A 21,250-nucleotide genomic window follows, 5' to 3' on the forward strand; every position below is an offset into this window, starting at 1 on the left:
CCCGGACGATACTGGGTCAATTGTGCGCCGCCCTATGGGACTCCCAATCACGGTCGGATGTGATACAGCCTGGAATCTAACCAGGGACTGTAGTGACGCCTCTTGCACTGAGATGCAGTGCCTTAGACCGCTGCGCCACTCGGGAGCCCATGTATGTTGTATGTCAGTTTAAGTACTGCATGTGTGAGTTTGTGTGCATAGTCAGTGCAAGAGAGGTAGTTCAAAATAGAGTTGATGCAGGTAGTTCAGGTTGCCATTTGATTAGCTATTTAGCAGGCTTATGGCTTGGGGTAGAAGCTGTTAAAGAGCCTGTTGGTTCCACACTTTGTGTACTGGCACCGCTTGCTGTGCGGTAGCAGAGGGAACAATATATGGCTTGGGTGACTGTCGTCTATGAAAAATGGTTGCGCCTTCCTCTGAAACCGCTAGTTATAGAGGACTTGGATGGCAGGGAGCTGGGCTCAGTGATGTACTTGGCCGTACTCACCACCCTCTGTAGCCCCTTGCGGTCGGGTGCCTTGTAGTTGCTGTATCAAGCGGTGATGCAGCCAGTCAAGAAGCTCTCAATGTTGCAGCTGTAAAACCTTTTGAGGATCTGAGGGCCCATACCAAATCTTTTAATCTCTTAAGGGAGGAAAAGCTGCTGTCGTGCCGTCTTACCACGTCGTTGCATCAGAAAATGTAATGGTGGTGTTGGAGTCGTGCGCAGTCACACAGTCTTGGGTGAACAGGGAATACAGGAGGGGACTAAGCACACACTCCTGAGGGGCCCCCAGGTTGGTGGTCAGCATGGCGGATTTGTTGCTGCCTATCCTCACTGCCTGTGGGCGGCCTGCCATAATATAATAATAATAATATATGCCATTTAGCAGACGCTTTTATCCAAAGCGACTTACAGTCATGCCATAAAGTCCAGGATCCAGTTGCATAGGAAGGTGTTCAGTCCCAGGGTCCTGAGCTTGGTGATGAGCTTAGAGGGGACTATGGTGTTGAATGCTGAGCTGTAGTCAGTGAACAGCCTTCTTACATAGGTATTCCTTTTCTCGAGGTAAGTGAGGGAAATGTGGAGTGCAATAGAGATTGTGTCATCTGTGGATCTGTTGGGGCGGTATTCGAATTGGGCAACGTTGGTCCAGGATGTCTGGGATAATGTTGTTGATGTGAGCCATGACCAGATTTCACAGCTTTTTATGGCTATAAATGTGTGTGTTGAAGGCAAAAGGCATTTAGGCAGGTTACCTTGGCATTCTGGGGCACAGGGACTATGGTGGTCTGCTTGGTATTACAGACCAGGTCAGGATTAGGTTGAAAATGTCAGGGAAGACACTCATCAGCTGGTCAGTGAAAGCTCTGAGTACACATCCTGGTATTCTGTCAGGCCCCGCATTCTTGTGAATGTTAACCTGTTTAAAGGCCTTACTCACATTGGCTATGGAGAGTGAGATAACACAGTCATCCAGAACATCTGATGCTCCCATGCATGTTTCAGCGTTGCTTGCCTCGAAGGGAGCGTAGGAGGCATTTAGCTCGTCTGGTAGGCTCACGTCGCTGGGCAGCTTGTGGCTGGGTTTCCCTTTGTAATCCATGATAGTTTGCAAGCCCTGTCACATCTGTCAAGCATCAGAGGATTCAATCTTAGTTCTGTATTGACCTTTTGCCTATTTGATGGCTTGTCGGAGGTATAACAGGATTTCTTATAAGCGTCCGGATTAGTGTCCCGTTACTTAAAAGCGGCAGCTCTAGCCTTTAGCTCAGTGCGTTTGTTGCTTGTTCCATGGCTTCTGGTTTGGGTATGTACGTACAGTCACTGTGGGGATGTTGTTGTCAATGCACTTCTTAACTACTAAAGCCGGAGATCGATGTGATAAACTCCTCAATGTTATCGAATGAATCCTGGAACATTTTCCATGCTAGATAAACAGTACTGTAGTTTAGCATCCTCTTCATCGGACCACTTCCGTATTGAGCGTTTAACTGGTACTTCCTGTTTGAGTTTTTGCTTCGAAGCAGGAGGATAGAGTTATGGACTGATTTGCCAAAGGGAGGGCAAGGGAGGACCTTTTATGTGTTTCTGTGTGTGGCGTAAAGGTGATCGAGAGTTTTGTTGCCTCTAGTTGCACAGGTGACATTCTGGGAAAAATGTGGTAAAACGGATTTCAGTTTCCTTGCATTAAAATTACCGGCCACGACAAATGCCGCCTCTGAATGTACATTTTCTTGTTTGCTTATGGCCCAATACAGCTAGTTGAGTGGAATCTTTGTGTCGGCATCGGTTGTGGTGGTAAATAAACAGCTACGAAAAATATAGATTAAAACTCTCTTGGTAAATAGTATGGTATGCAGGTTATTGTGAGGTATTCTAACTCAGGTGAGCAAAAATGTGAGACCTCCCTAACATTAGAGATGGCACACCAGCTGTTGTTAACAAAGAGACACACCTCTCCTTCCTTCGTCTTACCTGAGTCTGCCGTCCGGTCTTGACAATGTCATTTTCAGGTTATGGGAATTTGTTTCATTAGGTTAGTTATTTTGATTTAGAAATATTTAAGGGGATATTTTATGTGTCCATAGAAACAACATCTCAATTTAATCAACAGGTGGGTCCAATCCTGGATGCTGACTGGTTAAAACCGCATTCCAGCCAGTGTCTATTCCACAAGTTACCACAGGCTAAATCTATGACGTTGAAATGCTTATTTATTCTGTTCCATCTGACTGTACAATCCAGTGTCTCATCAGCTCAGCCAGGCAATTTATATACTAAATCTACACTGTAAAAACATCTAGACATTATCTCCTAGAATTTGGTTTTCAACAGCGGAGATTTGTATAAACCTTGCTGTCTGTCTCTCCAACATTTGCAGCATTGTTTCAATATTGAAATTTGATCTCCAGCTGTCCTATGGTAATGAACGTGTCGGGAGTCGTGACAAGACAGACAGGCTGGCAGCTTTTCTCAGTCAGTTGAAATCATTAATCAGCATCATTTTTATGGATATATACAAAGAAATGTCAATAGAAAATGCAGTTAGTTAACTGTGTAGTTGGCGATCTCTTCTGAACAGTGGCTGGCAAGAGAGCAAATGTTCTATGCCAGGCAAAAATGCACATCATTAGCTCATTGTTATGGATGTACCCACAACAATAACTAGAAACAAACTTACACAAACGCAAATACAGCTACTTTGCTGTTACATTTACATTTACATTTAAGTCATTTAGCAGACGCTCTTATCCAGAGCGACTTACAAATTGGTGCATTCACCTTATGACATCCAGTAGAACAGTCACTTTACAATAGTGCATCTAAATCTTAAAGGGGGGTGAGAAGGATTACTTATCCTATCCTAGGTATTCCTTAAAGAGGTGGGGTTTCAGGTGTCTCCGGAAGGCGGTGATTGACTCCGCTGTCCTGGCGTCGTGTGGGAGTTTGTTCCACCATTGGGGGGCCAGAGCAGCGAACAGTTTTGACTGGGCTGAGCGGGAACTGTACTTCCTCAGTGGTAGGGAGGCGAGCAGGCCAGAGGTGGATGAACGCAATGCCCTTGTTTGGGTGTAGGGCCTGATCAGAGCCTGGAGGTACTGAGGTGCCGTTCCCCTCACAGCTCCGTAGGCAAGCACCATGGTCTTGTAGCGGATGCGAGCTTCAACTGGAAGCCAGTGGAGAGAGCGGAGGAGCGGGGTGACGTGAGAGAACTTGGGAAGGTTGAACACCAGACGGGCTGCGGCGTTCTGGATGAGTTGTAGGGGTTTAATGGCACAGGCAGGGAGCCCAGCCAACAGCGAGTTGCAGTAATCCAGACGGGAGATGACAAGTGCCTGGATTAGGACCTGCGCCGCTTCCTGTGTGAGGCAGGGTCGAACTCTGCGGATGTTGTAGAGCATGAACCTACAGGAACGGGCCACCGCCTTGATGTTAGTTGTTAGTTGAGAACGAAAGGGTGTTGTCCAGGATCACGCCAAGGTTCTTAGCGCTCTGGGAGGAGGACACAATGGAGTTGTCAACCGTGATGGCGAGATCATGGAACGGGCAGTCCTTCCCCGGGAGGAAGAGCAGCTCCGTCTTGCCGAGGTTCAGCTTGAGGTGGTGATCCGTCATCCACACTGATATGTCTGCCAGACATGCAGAGATGCGATTCGCCACCTGGTCATCAGAAGGGGGAAAGGAGAAGATTAATTGTGTGTCGTCTGCATAGCAATGATAGGAGAGACCATGTGAGGTTATGACAGAGCCAAGTGACTTGGTGTATAGCGAGAATAGGAGAGGGCCTAGAACAGAGCCCTGGGGGACACCAGTGGTGAGAGCGCGTGGTGAGGAGACAGATTCTCGCCACGCCACCTGGTAGGAGCGACCTGTCAGGTAGGACGCAATCCAAGCGTGGGCCGCGCCGGAGATGCCCAACTCGGAGAGGGTGGAGAGGAGGATCTGATGGTTCACAGTATCGAAGGCAGCCGATAGGTCTAGAAGGATGAGAGCAGAGGAGAGAGAGTTAGCTTTAGCGGTGCGGAGCGCCTCCGTGATACAGAGAAGAGCAGTCTCAGTTGAATGACTAGTCTTGAAACCTGACTGATTTGGATCGAGAAGGTCATTCAGAGAGAGATAGCGGGAGAGCTGGCCAAGGACGGCACGTTCAAGAGTTTTGGAGAGAAAAGAAAGAAGGGATACTGGTCTGTAGTTGTTGACATCGGAGGGATCGAGTGTAGGTTTTTTCAGAAGGGGTGCAACTCTCGCTCTCTTGAAGACGGAAGGGACGTAGCCAGCGGTCAGGGATGAGTTGATGAGCGAGGTGAGGTAAGGGAGAAGGTCTCCGGAAATGGTCTGGAGAAGAGAGGAGGGGATAGGGTCAAGCGGGCAGGTTGTTGGGCGGCCGGCCATCACAAGACGCGAGATTTCATCTGGAGAGAGAGGGGAGAAAGAGGTCAGAGCACAGGGTAGGGCAGTGTGAGCAGAACCAGCGGTGCCGTTTGACTTAGCAAACGAGGATCGGATGTCGTCGACCTTCTTTTCAAAGTGGTTGACGAAGTCATCTGCAGAGAGGGAGGAGGGGGGGGAGGATTCAGGAGGGAGGAGAAGGTGGCAAAGAGCTTCCTAGGGTTAGAGGCAGATGCTTGGAATTTAGAGTGGTAGAAAATGGCTTTAGCAGCAGAGACAGAGGAGGAAAATGTAGAGAGGAGGGAGTGAAAGGATGCCAGGTCCGCAGGGAGGCGAGTTTTCCTCCATTTCCGCTCGGCTGCCCGGAGCCCTGTTCTGTGAGATCGCAATGAGTCGTCGAGCCACGGGGCGGGAGGGGAGGACCGATCCGGCCTGGAGGATAGGGGACATAGAGAGTCAAAGGATGCAGAAAGGGAGGAGAGGAGGGTTGAGGAGGCAGAATCAGGAGATAGGTTGGAGAAGGTTTGAGCAGAGGGAAGAGATGATAGGATGGAAGAGGAGAGAGTAGCGGGGAGAGAGAGCGAAGGTTGGGACGGCGCGATACCATCCGAGTAGGGGCAGTGTGGGAGGTGTTAGATGAGAGCGAGAGGGAAAAGGATACAAGGTAGTGATCGGAGACTTGGAGGAGTTGGAATGAGGTTAGTGGAAGAACAGCATCTAGTAAAGATGAGGTCGAGCGTATTGCCTGCCTTGTGAGTAGGGGGGAAGGTGAGAGGGTGAGGTCAAAAGAGGAGAGGAGTGGAAAGAAGGAGGCAGAGAGGAATGAGTCAAAGGTAGACGTGGGGAGGTTAAAGTCGCCCAGCACTGTGAGAGGTGAGCCGTCCTCAGGAAAGGAGCTTATCAAGGTATCAAGCTCATTGATGAACTCTTCGAGGGAACCTGGAGGGCGATAAATGATAAGGATGTTAAGCTTGAAAGGGCTGGTAACTGTGACAGCATGGAATTCAAAGGAGGCGATAGACAGATGGGTAAGGGGAGAAAGAGAGAATGACCACTTGGGAGAGATGAGGATCCCGGTGCCACCACCCCACTGACCAGAAGCTCTCGGGGTGTGCGAGAACACGTGGGCGGACGAAGAGAGAGCAGTAGGAGTAGCAGTGTTGTCTGTGGTGATCCATGTTTCCGTCAGTGCCAAGAAGTCGAGGGACTGGAGGGAGGCATAGGCTGAGATGAACTCTGCCTTGTTGGCCGCAGATCGGCAGTTCCAGAGGCTACCGGAGACCTGGAACTCCACGTGGGTCGTGCGCGCTGGGACCACCAGATTAGGGTGGCCGCGGCCACGCGGTGTGGAGCGTTTGTATGGTCTGTGCAGAGAGGAGAGAACAGGGATAGACAGACACATAGTTGACAGGCTACAGAAGAGGCTACGCTAATGCAAGGAGATTGGAATGACAAGTGGACTACACGTCTCGAATGTTCAGAAAGTTAAGCTTACGTAGCAAGAATCTTATTGACTAAAATGATTAAAATGATACAGTACTGCTGAAGTAGGCTAGCTGGCAGTGGCTGCGTTGTTGACACTACACTAATCAAGTCGTTCCGTTGAGTGTAATAGTTTCTGCAGTGCTGCTATTCGGGGGATAGCTGGCTAGCTAGCAGTGTTGTTTACGTTACGTTGCGTTAAAAGAACGACAATAGCTGGCTAGCTAACCTAGAAAATCGCTCTAGACTACACAATTATCTTTGATACAAAGACGGCTATGTAGCTAGCTATGTAGCTAGCTACGATCAAACAAATCAAACCGTTGTACTGTAATGAAATGAAATGAAATGAAAATGTGATACTACCTGTGAATGCGACCGGGTTGTTGAGTTCTATTCAGTAGACATTGGCTAGCTGTTAGCTGTTAGCTGTTAGCTAGCTAGCAGAGTCTCCTACGTTAAGGACGACAAATAGCTGGCTAGCTAACCTCGGTAAATAAGATAATCACTCTAAGACTACACACTCTAAACTACACAATTATCTAGGATACGAAGACAGCAAAGACAGCTATGTAGCTAGCTAACACTACACTAATCAAGTCGTTCAGTTGAGTGTAACAGTGCTGCTAATCGGTGGGCGTTTGCTAGCTGGCTAGCTGGTGAAGTGAAGACTACGTTAGGACGACGAAATACGATAATTATGCAATTATCTTTGATACAAGGGCGGCTATGTCGCTAGCTAAGAAGAAATTGCTAAGATTAGACAAATCAAACCGTTGTACTATAATGAAATGTAATGAAAAAGTTATACTACCTGCGGAGCGAAGTGCCGATGCGACCGCTCGCTCCAACCCGGAAGTAACTATTGTTATTCTGACTGCACAGTTTGACGTGACTGGGCTAGCCAAAATTGGCTAGCAAGCAAGGGTTAAGAACGTTTCCAGCCATCATGGCAACAGAACATTTAGAACAAACGACTGAGTCGCGTCCATAGATTTCGAACAAAAAGACTTAACGACTGGGTCGCGTCTGTGGCAACCGAACCAATAGAACGAACGACCAGCTGGACCAGCTGAGTCCTACATTTGTTGCCAGACTATATCTCATGGAAGGATGAAACAATAGGAATAAATTCATCAAAATAACGTTTTTAAGGAAAATATGTCAATAGTCTCGGGCCTAACAACACCTGTGCTTATATATCCTCCAAACACTGTCTTCTCCGGGCATTATCACAAATAAACCTGTAGAGGTGACGATAGTGACGGTGACATAATTTATCATGCGTTGTTGTTTACATGTTTCGGATGAAAACGGACGTCATATAACCTGTACCTCTTTTCTCCAAAGCACAGCCTTTTCAACAAGGTTTGCCATTGAGTTCAATTATCCGCCGGCAAAACGAACCAGGGCCCGTCTTCCATGGAAAAGGACTTACCGGATTGTGAATGCGGCCCAGAATGCACCACACACTGTAGTTGAATCTACTGTTGTACGACGATTGACAGCTAATGATGGTGCTGTCACTGCTATCTATAATTGCTCCTGTAACCACCCTAGTTTCAGGGCTTTTAAACATATTCAGACTGCACTGATGAACTGCTTTGCCAGGGAAAATCGAAACAACATCTCACATACCATCTCACATTGCCAGCAGCATACCACCCTGCTTGCATACCACCCTGCTTGCTTCTGAAGCTAAGCAGGGTTGGTCCAGATCAGTTCCTGGATGGGAGACCAGATGCTCCTGGAAGTGGTGTTGGAGGGCCAGGAGGAGGCACTCTTTCCTCTGGTCTAAAAGAAACATCCCAATGCCCCAGGGCAGTGATTGGGGACACTGCCCTGTGTAGGGTGCTGTCTTTCGGCTGGGACATTAAACGGGTGTCCTGACTCTCTGAGGTCATTAAAGATCCCATGGCACTTATCGTAAGAGTAGGGTTGTTAACCCCGGTGTCCTGGCTAAATTCCCAATCTGGCCCTCAAACCATCATGGTCACCTAATAATCCCCAGTTTACGATTGGCTCATTCATCCCCCTCCTCTCCCCTGTAACTATTCCCCAGGTCATTGCTGCAAATGAGAATGTCTTCTCAGTCAATTTACCTGGTGAAATAACAGATAAATAAAACATAAAGAGCACAACATACAGTAAACCCCACACACCTGGATAAAGTGATGTCACTCAATAACATTTCCAGGTTTTAAAAAACAAGATTGAGGTTCCTAACTAACTAAGGTTTATGCGTCGGTTTAATTTAAAGGGTGTCTGGTATTGTTTTTGTTGTACATCTCACTGCATTCCTGAATGCAGACTTAATTTGACAATGCCTGCTCTCCGTATTAGCGTTCAATGAACCAACAACACGTGCTTTGGGCCAATCGATATGGGAAAACTCAGTCAACCGTGTTGGTCTACATTCACGCCCCTCGGCTCTGACGTTTAGAATAGATTAATCCTGATATCAACAGGGTCACTTGACCAACTTCAATTTGTTTCCTTAATGATTTGTTGTGTAAAAGCCTCAATGGAGTGTCATTGGAAATGGATCCTCTCCATTTGAACCTGTCAATTACTCTCAAGTGTCCTTCATGTCCCCCTAACACCCGTGTTACACATTTCTAACATCATGTGACATGTATTTTTCTTTTCTTGATCAGAATAATGTTTGGCCTTTTTTTGTGTATGTTTCTGTCAAATCAAATCAAAACAAACTGTATTTATCCCATGCTTCGTAAAAAAAAACAGGTGTAGACTAACAGTAAAATAAAATGTTTACTTATGGGCCTTTTCCAACAATGCAAAAGGCAAAATTCTTTAAAAAAGTAACAATGTCATGACAATAATTCTGGTGTTCCAGCCTGGTTGTGTAATTGCTAAGTAACAATGTATAGGGTGGAAAACAGCCCTCCCTTTCAGCCCAGCGCATGTACTTACTGTAATGAATCTCGACACATTCCCCATTCCTTTACATCTCCCTTACAAAATGAAGAGACAGGGGCCTACACTGAATGGCTATGAGGGGAAGTCTAAATTAAATTAGATATTGTGTTGATACTATTGGACTTCCTGTCTGTACAGTATATTGTCTGCTTTCACAACACCCAGTAACACAGTGGGTCATGCTACGATATTAGAAGATAAGGGATTTAGATCTGTGGCTGCTACAGTATGTCTATTGTTTGAATAAATATTAATTTCATCAAAATTGTGATCTCTCTTTATTAAGTCCGCTTATAGGCACTGGGAGAACACGATTTGTGAGAGCCATACTATGCAATGAATGTGATCTGACACCCAAACCACAAGCACAAGATGAGGCCACAAGTTCAGAATCCTAGATGTCGCAATTCCTTGGGCTCAACTGCAGTCTATAGGTTCAATGAGGCATTTGTCTTGGTGATGTAAACCAAGACAAATGCATATCTATTTCCTTTCAGTTTATGCAACATTTTAGACCCTCTCTGTGGGTCTATTTGTCTAAAAGAGATGAGAGCACCCGCCTTTCCCCAAATACCCTGCTGTCTAATCAAGTCTGTAGACAGACAATAGGCTGCCTGACTTAGCCGTTAATAGATAAAAAGCGTTAATAGACTGTAACTGCAGCCATCTCTCTCTCTCTCATCCATCCATCCATCCATCCATCCATCCATCCATCCATCCATCCATCCATCCCTTTCTCAATGCAATACAATTTCAATTTAAGGCTTTAACATACTGTATGTAGATAATAAACAAACGTGAAATAAACTATAAAAATGTACTGTTAACATTGCACCCACAAAAGTTCCAAAATAATAAAAACATTTCAAATGTCATATTATGTGTAAATAGTTTAAGTACAAAAGGGAAAATAAATAAACATAAATATGGGTTTTATTTACAATGCTGTTTGATCTTCACTGGTTGCCCTTTTCTTGTGGCAAAAGGTCACAAATCTTGCAGCTGTGATGGCACACTGTGGTATTTCACCCAATAGATATGGGAGTTTATCAAAATTGGGTTTGTTTTCAAATTCTTTGTGGGTCTGTGTAATCTGGTATGGTTATACATTTGGCAGGAGGTTAGGAAGTGCAGCTCAGTTTCCTCCTAATTTTGTGGACAGTGTGCACATAGCCTGTTTTCTCTTGAGAAACAGGTCTGCTTACGGCGGCTTTTCTCAATAGCAAGGCTATGCTCACTGAGTCTACATAGTCAAAGCTTATCTTAAATTTGGGTCAGTGACAGTGGACTGGTATTCTCTGTCCAGTGTCTGTGTTCTTTTGCCCATCTTAATATTTTATTTTTATTGGCCAGTCTGAGATATGGCTTTTTCTTTGCAACTCAGCCTAGAAGGCCAGCACCCCGGAGTCGCCTCTTCACTGTTGACATTGAGACTGGTGTTTTGCGGGTAGTATTAAATGAAGCACCAGTTGAGGACTTGTGAGCCGTCTTTTTCTCAAACTAGACAATCTAATATGGGGCGGCAGGTAGCCTAGTGGTTAGAGTGTTGGGCCAGGAACCGAAAGTTGCTAGATTAAATCCCCGAGCTGACAAGGTATAAATCTGTCGTTCTGCCCCTGAACAAGGCAGTTAACCCACTGTTTCGAGGCCGTCTTTGTAAATAAGAATTTGTTCTTAATTGACTTGCCTAGTTAACTGGTTAGGGCCAGTTTGTGCTGTTCTGTGAAGGGAGTAGTTCACAGCGTTGTACAAGATCTTCTGTTTCTTGGCAATTTCTCACATGGAATAGCCTTCATTTCTCAGAACAAGAATAGACTGACAAGTTTCAGAAGAAAGTTCTTTGTTTCTGGACATTTTGAGCCTGTAATCAAACCAACAAATGCTGAAGCTCCAGATACTCAACTAGTCTAAAGAAGGCCAGTTTTATTGCTTCTTTAATCAGAACAACAGTTTTCAGCCGTGCTAACATAATTGCAAATGGAGTTTCTAATGATCAATTAGAATTATAAAATGATAAACTTGGATTAGCTAACACAACATGCCATTGGCACACAGGAGTGATGGTTGCTGATAATGGGCCTCTGTACGCCTATTCCAATACAAATCAGCTGTTTCCTGCTACAATAGTCATTTACAACATTAACAATGTCTACACTGTATTTCTGATCAATTTGATGTTATTTTAATGTATAATTTTTTTTTTGCTTTTCTTTCAATAACAAGGACATTTCTAAGTGACCACAAACTTTTGAACGGTAGTGTATGTATAATTTTTTGTGTGCTCTAGGGGAACAGTGTCTAGATGTCATTTGTATTTGTGGTCCTGGCAAATGGACCTTTTTTGGAACACCATTATTTTTGTTTTACTGAGATTTACTGTCAGGGCTCACATCTGACAGAATCTGTACAGAAGATCTAGGTGCTGCTGTAGGCCCTCCTTGGTTGGGGACAGAAGCACCATATCATCAGCAAACAGTAGATTTGACTTCAGATTCTATTAGGGTGAGGATGGGTGCTGCAGACTGTTCTCGTGCCGTTGCCAATTTGTTGATATATGTTGAAGAGGGTGGGGCTTAAGCTGTATCACTGTCTCACCCCACGGAAAGAAATGTGTATGTTTTTTTAGCCAATTTTAACCGCACACTTGTTGTTTGTGTACATGGATTTTATAATGTCTTATGTTTTTCCCCCAACACCACTTTCCATCAATTTGTATAGCAGACCCTCATGCCAAATTGAGTCAAAGCTTTTTGGAAATCAACAAAGCATGAGAAGACTTTGCCTTTTTTTGGTTTGTTTGTTTGTCAATTAGGGTGTGCAGGATGAATATGTGGTCTGTCGTACAGTACTTTGGTAAAAAGCCAATTTGACATTTGCTCAATACATTGTTTTCACTGAGGAAATGTACTAGTCTGCTGTTAGTGATAATGTAGAGGATTTCCCCAAGGTTGCTGTTGACACATCAAATTTGTCTACACTTTTTTTGGATTGGAGTTATCAGTCCTTGGTTCCAAATATTGGGGAAGATACCAGAGATAAAGATAATGTTAAAGAGTTTAAGTATAGCCAATTGGAATTTGTGGTCTGTATATTTTATCATTTCATTGAGGATACCATCAACACAACAGGCCTTTTTTCGGTTGGAGGGTTCGTATTTCTGTCCTGTAGTTCATTCAATGTAATTGGAGAAACCCCCACCACCCATTTCTCTCTCTCTCTCCCTCTCTCCCTCGCTCCCTCTGTCTCTACACATCACCCTCTCTCTTTCTCCAACTCTCCACCCCTCTCCATCCCTCACATTCTCTCCCTCACGCTATCCCTCTCTCTCTAATCACTGCACAGTCATGGGCTAGGCATGGCAGCATGCCAGCGGGATTGATTTTCAAGACCCTCCTCCTGACAAGGAGGACAAGGAGACCAACGGGGTGGTTTTGTGGGGGCTCACTTCTGATTAAATTCCACACAATCTTTGACTTTTCCTCTGAGGGTTCCACTCCCCCACACGTACCCGTCCACCCCCTCTTTATCCCACACAGCAGCTGGTCACAATGATTACAATAACACCCTGGGTGCTTTGTGACAAAGCCCAGATCAGACCTGGTAATGCCAGCAGTCACATGTGAGGGAGGTGAGATAGTAGCATAGCAGGGGGTGATCTCACTGTCTGGTCTCTGAGGTGTTGTTGTATTGAAGGGATGTGATACCAGGCACACTGTTGATGCTTGACATAGTAAAGGTCCTTTGACATCCAATTTATGATCTCTTTATGATTGACTCATTATTTTTTGAGTGCAAACCTTGGACATTATACTGTATGTCTGAGAGAAGCAGTTGTTGTCAATGCCTTGGTCTCCTGCTGTGTTTTGTGGGAGAATCAGTGATGTTATGGTACCACCTTAAATGTCCCGACTCTTTGTCGTGCACCTGTAAGTCATCAGATGTGGTTGGCCCACTTCCGGTTGATCCATTTCTCCAGGTGGACATCAAATCTCACATAACTCCTTGTTGCCCAAATAATTGAATAGAGAGCTCTAATGCCACTCTGGTCAAAAGTAGTGCACTATAAGATACATAATATCTTGTGAATTGAGATGCAGAATGAGAGAATAGTATCTGACACCCTTTCCCATTATATTAGATATTCAATACCAAAAGCCTCAATGTCTGTCCTGAGATGTCCTCTGTCAGAGAAGCATCTAAGGATATACTTGTCAAAGGAACGGCTCTTTGAGTCTGAAAATCCAGTAAGATCCTTTTGTTGATTTCAGTCCAAGCATTGTTTAATAGATTTCAATTTTCATTGTTCCTCACTCTGACAGTCTCCCAGCAATACCCCCGCCCCCCATGCAGTCATGGCAACCCCTGGAGTGTCTGTGCCCATGGTACCCATCCCCCTCAGCTCAGAGGGAGCTGATGCCATTGTAGGACAAGCCTGGCACTGGTAGGGTTCCAGTAGGCCTGGCATGGGACACACGGGGTAGGTCGTCCTATATGGTTATTTGTGTGACAGTGGAACAGAGCTTAGCGCCATGTGTTTCTGAAGATCCCTTTAGTGAGAGGGGGAATAAAGGAGCTGTAATCCTTTTGCATCTCCATAAATCCTGCAGCAATTAACATCAAAGTGGCTGGTGAAAAGGCAGATGGGATGTTTACTGAGGCCCCCAAGAACAAAAATAGGTAATTAGTACCAATCTGTGATTGGCATGTCTAAATGACAAGGAAACTAGACTCTTAATAGTTTTCAAATGAGTCTGCTTGTAATCACGGTGATATAATTTGAGGATTTCACTTTTGAGATAAAACTATACTAAATATATATTAATTCACATGTCACCAAATAGCTGATTAAAACACATTGTTTTGCAATGAAGGTCTACAGTAGCCTCAACAGCACCATCTAGGGTAGCCCCATGGTACAGCCAGGGGACAGCTATTTTCTGTCCTCCGTGTACATTAACTTCAATACAAAACCTAGGACGCTTATGGTTCTCACCCCTTCCATAGACTTACACAGTAATTATGACAACTTCCGGAGGACGTCTTCCAACCTATCAGAGCTCATGTTGTCCATCCAATCAAATGATCAGAGAATGAATATAGTACTGAAAGCATAAGCTACAGCTAGCTAGTATTGCTATGCATAAAGTGTGGTGAGTTGTTGACTCAAAGAGAGAAAAAGACAATAGTTGAACAGTTTTTAAAAGATGCTTTTTATTTATTTAAAAGAATTATAGAGATGCAGCAAAGTGAGAGTTAGCCATACTTGTTGTATTTTTTAAATTCACTTAGTTTACCATTAGCTTACTTAGCTAATGCAGCTAATTTAGCATACTCAACAACCTGACTAAAAAATGCCAGTTATGTTAGCTAGCTGGCTAAGGCTATGTACACATGGATTGGATTGTGGGTTTCCTAACGTGTTTGTGAAAGTCCACAAGTCACTGTCTTTCACCTTGATTACTCCAATTTGTCTCTAGACCAGTGCACCTACGATATAAACTTAAATTTGTAGGCTAGGTTGTAGCAACCTCGTGATGGGTATAGGGAAAATTAGAGTTATGTAGTAGCTTAAACCTATCAATGTTACATAGAGCTGGGAGAATGGAATATGAATGACAGTCACCCAGTTTGCTATAATATACTTGTCAAACTCATTCCACCAAGGGCCGAGTTTCAGTGGATTTTCTCTCCTCCCTTGTACTTGATTGATAAATTAAGGTCACTAATTAGTAAGGAACTCCTCTTACCTGGTTGTCTCGGGCTTAATTGAAACTAAAAACCTGCAGACACCCAGCCCTATGTGGAATGAGTTTGACACCTCTGCTGTAATAGAAATAAGGCCATGCTCATAAAAAAAACAATTGTCCCCACTAATCTTAAATGGCACCGACTGACACTGACATGATCATATCTTGTTAAAATGCACACCACACAAAGTGAATTCAATTTAGCATGAGATGGAAAGAATAATTTATGTGTAAAGCAATGTATATGCCAATGCCTGAGGATCACTGGGATATGGTTAGGGAAAGGTTAACTGAACCATTAAATGATAGTGTCAAATATATATATATATATATATATATACACTTTTTAAAACTTCCTCTATTAAAGTAACTGCCTACTGAAAATCACACTTTTAAAAGTTAATATACTGTTAACTCAATACACAAATAATTTTGTTGACTCGTCCCATTGTCGTATTTGTGGCCAAAGCATAAAATGGAGAAAAAACACTTTAAAAAAAACCCCCACCTATCTTGAACAGACTGCTTGCTATCTCCTCACAGAGGATGATGTCATCCTCCTGAGGATGAGCTGGCCAATCAGAGGTCGACTTGCGTTAATATTTTTAACGACCATTATATCCCCACACCATTCTGTTTTTAGGGTAGAGCCCAACCATTCAAACACAGAAAAACAGCTTTTTAATGTACTTAATATTTTTTAGAAGGAAAACCATTTCACTCATTGTAATTAAATTGTAATCACTCATATTTAATAGAAATCTGGAAACACTGGACAGTTACTTTAATGCTCTGATTAATGTGCATACCAGGCCAGCATGATGTGCCCATAGAAATAAAATGGATAGAAGGGGCCTCCCCATTCAAGTCAATGATGGCATAATGGATGGACTGGCAGCGTTTGCAAGTGTACCTTTCGGAGCAAAGCAGGAAGTAAAAGCAGAAAGTGTACCCAACCAATATGTGCTGTGAATTGTTGAAAAAACAAACATTCAATTTCACATCAGTTATCATAATTTGAATTAGCATTCTACATTACCATGGGAAATTATTGCATCACAATACCAGGCAGCCATAGCGAGTGTACCCATGAGTTGACCAATTGCTAAGCCCCACACCTTCAGTTACTGTTGCAACCTTCGACAACATTTTCCCGGGAAGCCAATTCCCCATTCTAACTAGTGGAGAAAACCCTTCACAATTATCTCAAAATGTGCATCTAATACACAATTAAACTAAACACAGATTACCCCTTGCTAATCAGGAAACCCTTGGGTATGTTGTGGTGAACTATCATTACAATTGCTTCACGGGAACCTGGTAAAACCTGGTTGTCAGCACCAGTGGTGAATTTAACATGTAAATCTTGGTGGGGCAAAAAAAACACTACACAACATAACACTAAACAATACAATAATTGCACTATAAGGGTGACACAAACTGTTAGGGCCTACATAAAGCTGTCCCAACAGCAGTCCCAACACCTTACTAATGCTACACCTCGCTATCTGCGGAGTCTTGTCTGGCAGCGAACCAGTTCATTCAGCCTCATTTACTGCCTTTTAAGAAAAACATAGCTGATACGGCTGACATTAAACAAATGTGGTTTCTACTGACAATTGAGATGCACAAACTATGGAATAAGGGAGTGGATAAGAAATCCGTAATTTAGATTAAAACATTAATGGATGAGCTAGGACGGACGTTGTATATATAACTATTCGTTCAGCACTTTTGAAATATGCAGCAACAGAATTCAGAACATGGGTCTTTTTAAAAGTATTCTCCCTGGAAACCAAGTCAGAACCGTAGGATAAATAAAGGGGGCATATAAGCAGACAATGAAAGCTCTTACAATACTTGATGATGACATTTCTCTAAAACAGGCTATAAGCTATATGTGCACCACCAAGTTTGAACAGTAGGCTAAATTATGCGGAGAAAAGGGACCAAATGATTAGGGTGAGGCACATGGGCTACTAACAGCATACTACACAACACACACGTAGTATTGCTTTCTTAGCTACAGTATACATATCTCCCTGGCATATTACATAATTTATGCAGTAGCATACAAGACATTTTTGGACACACCTTGTTGTGCTTTGCTCACTTGAACAGGAAGGTGGCGTGACGCTCCTTTGTGGACAAACTTTGTCTTCAAAGTCTGGCATGTGTAGCAGGGATCTTCAGGTCAGAGCTCTAGAAAGAGGCCCCGACTTGCAATTCTGAGTTGAATGACCGTTCAAAACGTATTTTCCCAGTCAGATTTCATTTTTTTCCGAGGTCTCAGAAGTCCAAGATTTCCCAGTTTTGTTGTTTTGAGCATGCTGGATTGACAGCATGGCCAATGTTGAATGTTTGTCCTTTTTTAAATGTTTTTAATTTTACTCCCTTTTTCTCTCCAATTTTTGTTACTATCCAATTGTTACTATCTTGTCTCATCGCTACAACTCCCATACTGGCTTGGGAGACAAAGGTCGCAAGCCATGCGTCCTCCGAAACACAACCAAGCCAAACTGCTTCTTTAACACAGCACGCATCCAACCCAGGTGCATGGAGGAAACACCATGCACCTGGCGACCTGGTTAGCGTGCCCTGCGCCCGGCCCGCCACAGGAGTCGCTAGTGCGCGTGCAACGCTTGGCCAATTGTGGAGGTCCCCATGGACATCCCGGTTGAGGCCGGCTGCGACAGAGCCTAGGCTCGAACCCAGAGTCTCTGGTGGCATAGCTAGCACTATGATGCAGCACTGCGCAACCTGGGAGGCCCTTGTTTGTCCTTTTTAAGCTTGGAAAAGAGACCCTTAAACCCAGACTTGAACCAAACACCTTGGAAAAGAGACCCTTAAACCCAGACTTGGACCAAACACATTGCTTTGCAATGCTTGCAGTTAGCCACTGATTCCTTCTGAACCACTCATTGTTAAATTTGCAAATTTCCAACTTGTTGTGTAATGTTTATGTATAATGGCCGATGAGCACAGACACGTTTTATCTATAATTAATATTCATTATTAATTTTCATATGACAAGGATTGTCGACTTGATTCATGATGAGGACTGCTTGTCTAGCTAAGATTTTAAAAGGGAAAGGGGATACCTAGTCAGTACAAGTACAACTGAAATGTGTCTTTTGCATTTAACCCAACCCCTCTGAATCAGAGAGGTGCAGGGGGCTGCCTTAATCAACATCCACAGTGCCCCCGGGAACAGTGGGTTAACTGCCTTGCTCAGGGGCAGAACGACAGAGTTTTACCTTCTCAGCTCAGGGATTTGATCCAGCAACCTTTTGGTTAATGGTCCAGCACTCTAACCAGTCCAATCAAAGCTACTGTAGATATACCATGATTAGATGTCATTTTATGTGTTGCAAATGACCTTGAGCCTTCTTGGATGGGAACTTCTAACGTAACTCTATGGCAGCACCCAAGGGGCTTAAATTTTCTAGCTCTACCTGTAGAGCTCACTGCAGTGACGTAGTGTCCCGGGAGTGACAGAACACTGAGCCAATCATGGCGCAACTAAAAAACATGACCAACCCTTACGCTTCGCGTTTTCCAACATCTGCCTCACCACCACAGAAAGCACTGAGCTAGGCTGAAACACCTGCATTTTAGAGCTGCCTTAATCAAGAAAGCAAAAAAGAGTCCAAGTTTGTATGCGGCTTTATTAACTCAATTATTTATATATATATATATATCTATACATTGTTTGCAAACTGATATGTGACACATATTAATGCCAAAATAACATGCAAAACAGGCAACACATTTTTTTTTTTTTAGCTAAACAGATGGGTCTCTACCCTACCTGAGGGCCGCTACTGGTCAGCATGCAGTCAAAGCTATAACCACTTTTAGAGCTAACTAGTGCTCTCCAATCGTATGCTGATGTCAACAGCAGATGGGAGTTGTAATCATAACATTGCTAAGTTAGCTAGCTAACACACATTTTGAGAAAACAAGTTATTTTAAGTGGTTAGTGAGACTGAGCTAGCAAACAATAACAAAAGTATAATTTCATATTAGAAAAATATTCCATCAACAGGCTGCATTTCAGGTGTCACAGTAGCAAGTACTCCTGGTTCAGTGTTAAATTATTTAGCCATTTAAACATGTATTTTTAAAAAAAGGAACTTGCCAAAGGCCTCACTGGCTTTCATGCGATGTAAACGTGAGCTTGACCGAGGTGTCGGACTCGATCCATTGGAGCGCTTGCGATTGGTTGCCCAACATTATGAAGCGGGGCATAGCGAAGGCTCAGGGTTAGAGGTTCCAATGCCGTTCTATTCATTCTATTTCTATGTATCTAACTGTGCCTTGCGTTCATAAAAAAGAGGTGTATCTTTGAAGGGAAAATGGAACACATCATATGCAATGGTAGGGGTGCACAGATCGACTGAGAATAAAACATACTCTCGATTCTCAAACACAATAATGTATCGTTAACAATCCATAGATATTAACACAAAATAATGTAGGAATAAGAGTTAATCACTCTTAGATTATTTATATGCAAGATAACTCAGAGTATTCTCCTAGCACCCCCCCCCCTTCCATGGCGCTGGGATACAGACTGTACAGTCGCTTGTAGATTGAATTGAATGAGCTTGTTTGGCGTTTCCCTTGAAGCTTTGAGGCCATCCCCACACATTCCGTCTAACGGAAAGATACCGCAGCATCTTTTGTTTTCCTCCGCTGGGTATCAAGGTAAGTGTTTTACCTATGGTTTACCTGCTACGATTATATCTTCCGCACTGACTGACGTGGACATACATTCTTATGTCCAGTCGTTATTTTCCCAGAATTATCCACCAACGTAGGCTATACATCAACATGGCTGTTTGACTGATGTCGGGCTAGTCACTTACATTTTTACGACAAAAATATGATAAGGTCAGTCTGAGTGAAAATGTTAAAGTGTGCGACGTCGTGTTTCAACAGCCATGCAATCACGAGACAACGTTCGTACGTAGCCTACTCGGGTTGTTTTTAGGCTCACATTGCACCATACAGGTGGCTGTCATTTAGCTAAACTGGTGATCGAACGTTGCATCTTTGCGTTGTGCATCAGCCTGAAGCAGCAGGTCACAATGAAACGATGCTCCTAAACCTCAATGTCGCTCTTTGAGGTTTTAACATTTTGTCATGATGATGGTTCGGGTGGCTCGAGCGCTGGGGGGATTGCAGAGTCAGCATCGTTATTGTATGGGGTTATGAGATGTGACATAATTCGAGTAATTGCCCACTAACAAGCAAGAACACTTGGACTTGCCAGTCCACTGGGAACATGGCAATGTTATGGCTCCTCTGAGATATTATTGTGGTGTTTGTCTGTTTTGTCTGTGTTTTTAGGCTGAGACACTGTGTCATCATAAGATAAGTGGGAAATTAAGAGCAAGTGTAAGTTTGCATTGATCATTCTTCAATGTAATATATTAGCATCAGGGCTGTAGCATGGGATGCATATAGTAACGAGTAAATATAGGCTACCGTGTTCACTTGTTCTGTTTGACATGTCATATCCGTTAGTTCACCTGTGTATACCCACTCCTCACACTTCACAGTGAATAGCTGCCGGGACCCTTAAACTCTGTCTGAATCATTTGATCTAGAGAGCCTGGTACACCGCTACACACAACAGGTTTATGAATATTGAGATTGGAGTGTGTGTCTGTGTCAGTGTGTTCGTTGGGAGGTTGGGGTGGTAAAATGATTTGGGTAAGTGTCAGTGTGACTAGATTGTCATGACAAAACGAGTGAAAGGCATTAGGCTTGGATGACTTTAGCAGGAGCCCTTTATTTGAATGTTCCATCATACTGCCTGCATAAGTCATAAACATGACTTAGCTTGACAGAATAAGTAACCTAATGACAGTATGTGAAGCATGATGCACTCATAACAGGTTTATAACAGAGACCAGCGAAGAGAAGCAAGTGGTCATAAACAGATGCATTTGGCCCAGGCCTTATCATTTTTAAGCTGGACACTGTTGTGATGCATATTGCATAACATTAATAGCTAACCATTTAGGCTAAAACCCTGACTGTGTGTGTAGTTTACCAACTCGAAGCAACACAGTATGACAACGTCAACACATTCCATCCCTGATGTGTAATTAACCAATTTGAATTCCCCTGTTGATCACATTAAGATTCAACACTTCCCAGTCTCTCACTGATAAACTCTTCCCCTTTTTGGCTTGAC

At 43.7% G+C, this 21,250-nt stretch overlaps 1 protein-coding gene across 2 annotated transcripts in view; it reads left to right on the plus strand.

Annotated features, from left to right (window-relative positions):
* The first annotated feature begins 19,419 nt into the window (after positions 1-19,419).
* Positions 19,420-21,250, plus strand: part of LOC118402212 (protein FAM110B-like) — a 48,291-nt gene continuing 46,460 nt past the window's right edge. For both annotated transcript variants that reach the window (XM_035800230.2, XM_035800233.2), the window contains exon 1: positions 19,420-19,752. The gene's annotated coding sequence lies outside the window, so the exon portion shown is untranslated. The remainder of the gene's footprint in view (positions 19,753-21,250) is intronic.

Source organism: Oncorhynchus keta, chromosome 23, assembly GCF_023373465.1.
Source record: "Oncorhynchus keta strain PuntledgeMale-10-30-2019 chromosome 23, Oket_V2, whole genome shotgun sequence".
Taxonomy (NCBI): domain Eukaryota; kingdom Metazoa; phylum Chordata; class Actinopteri; order Salmoniformes; family Salmonidae; genus Oncorhynchus; species Oncorhynchus keta.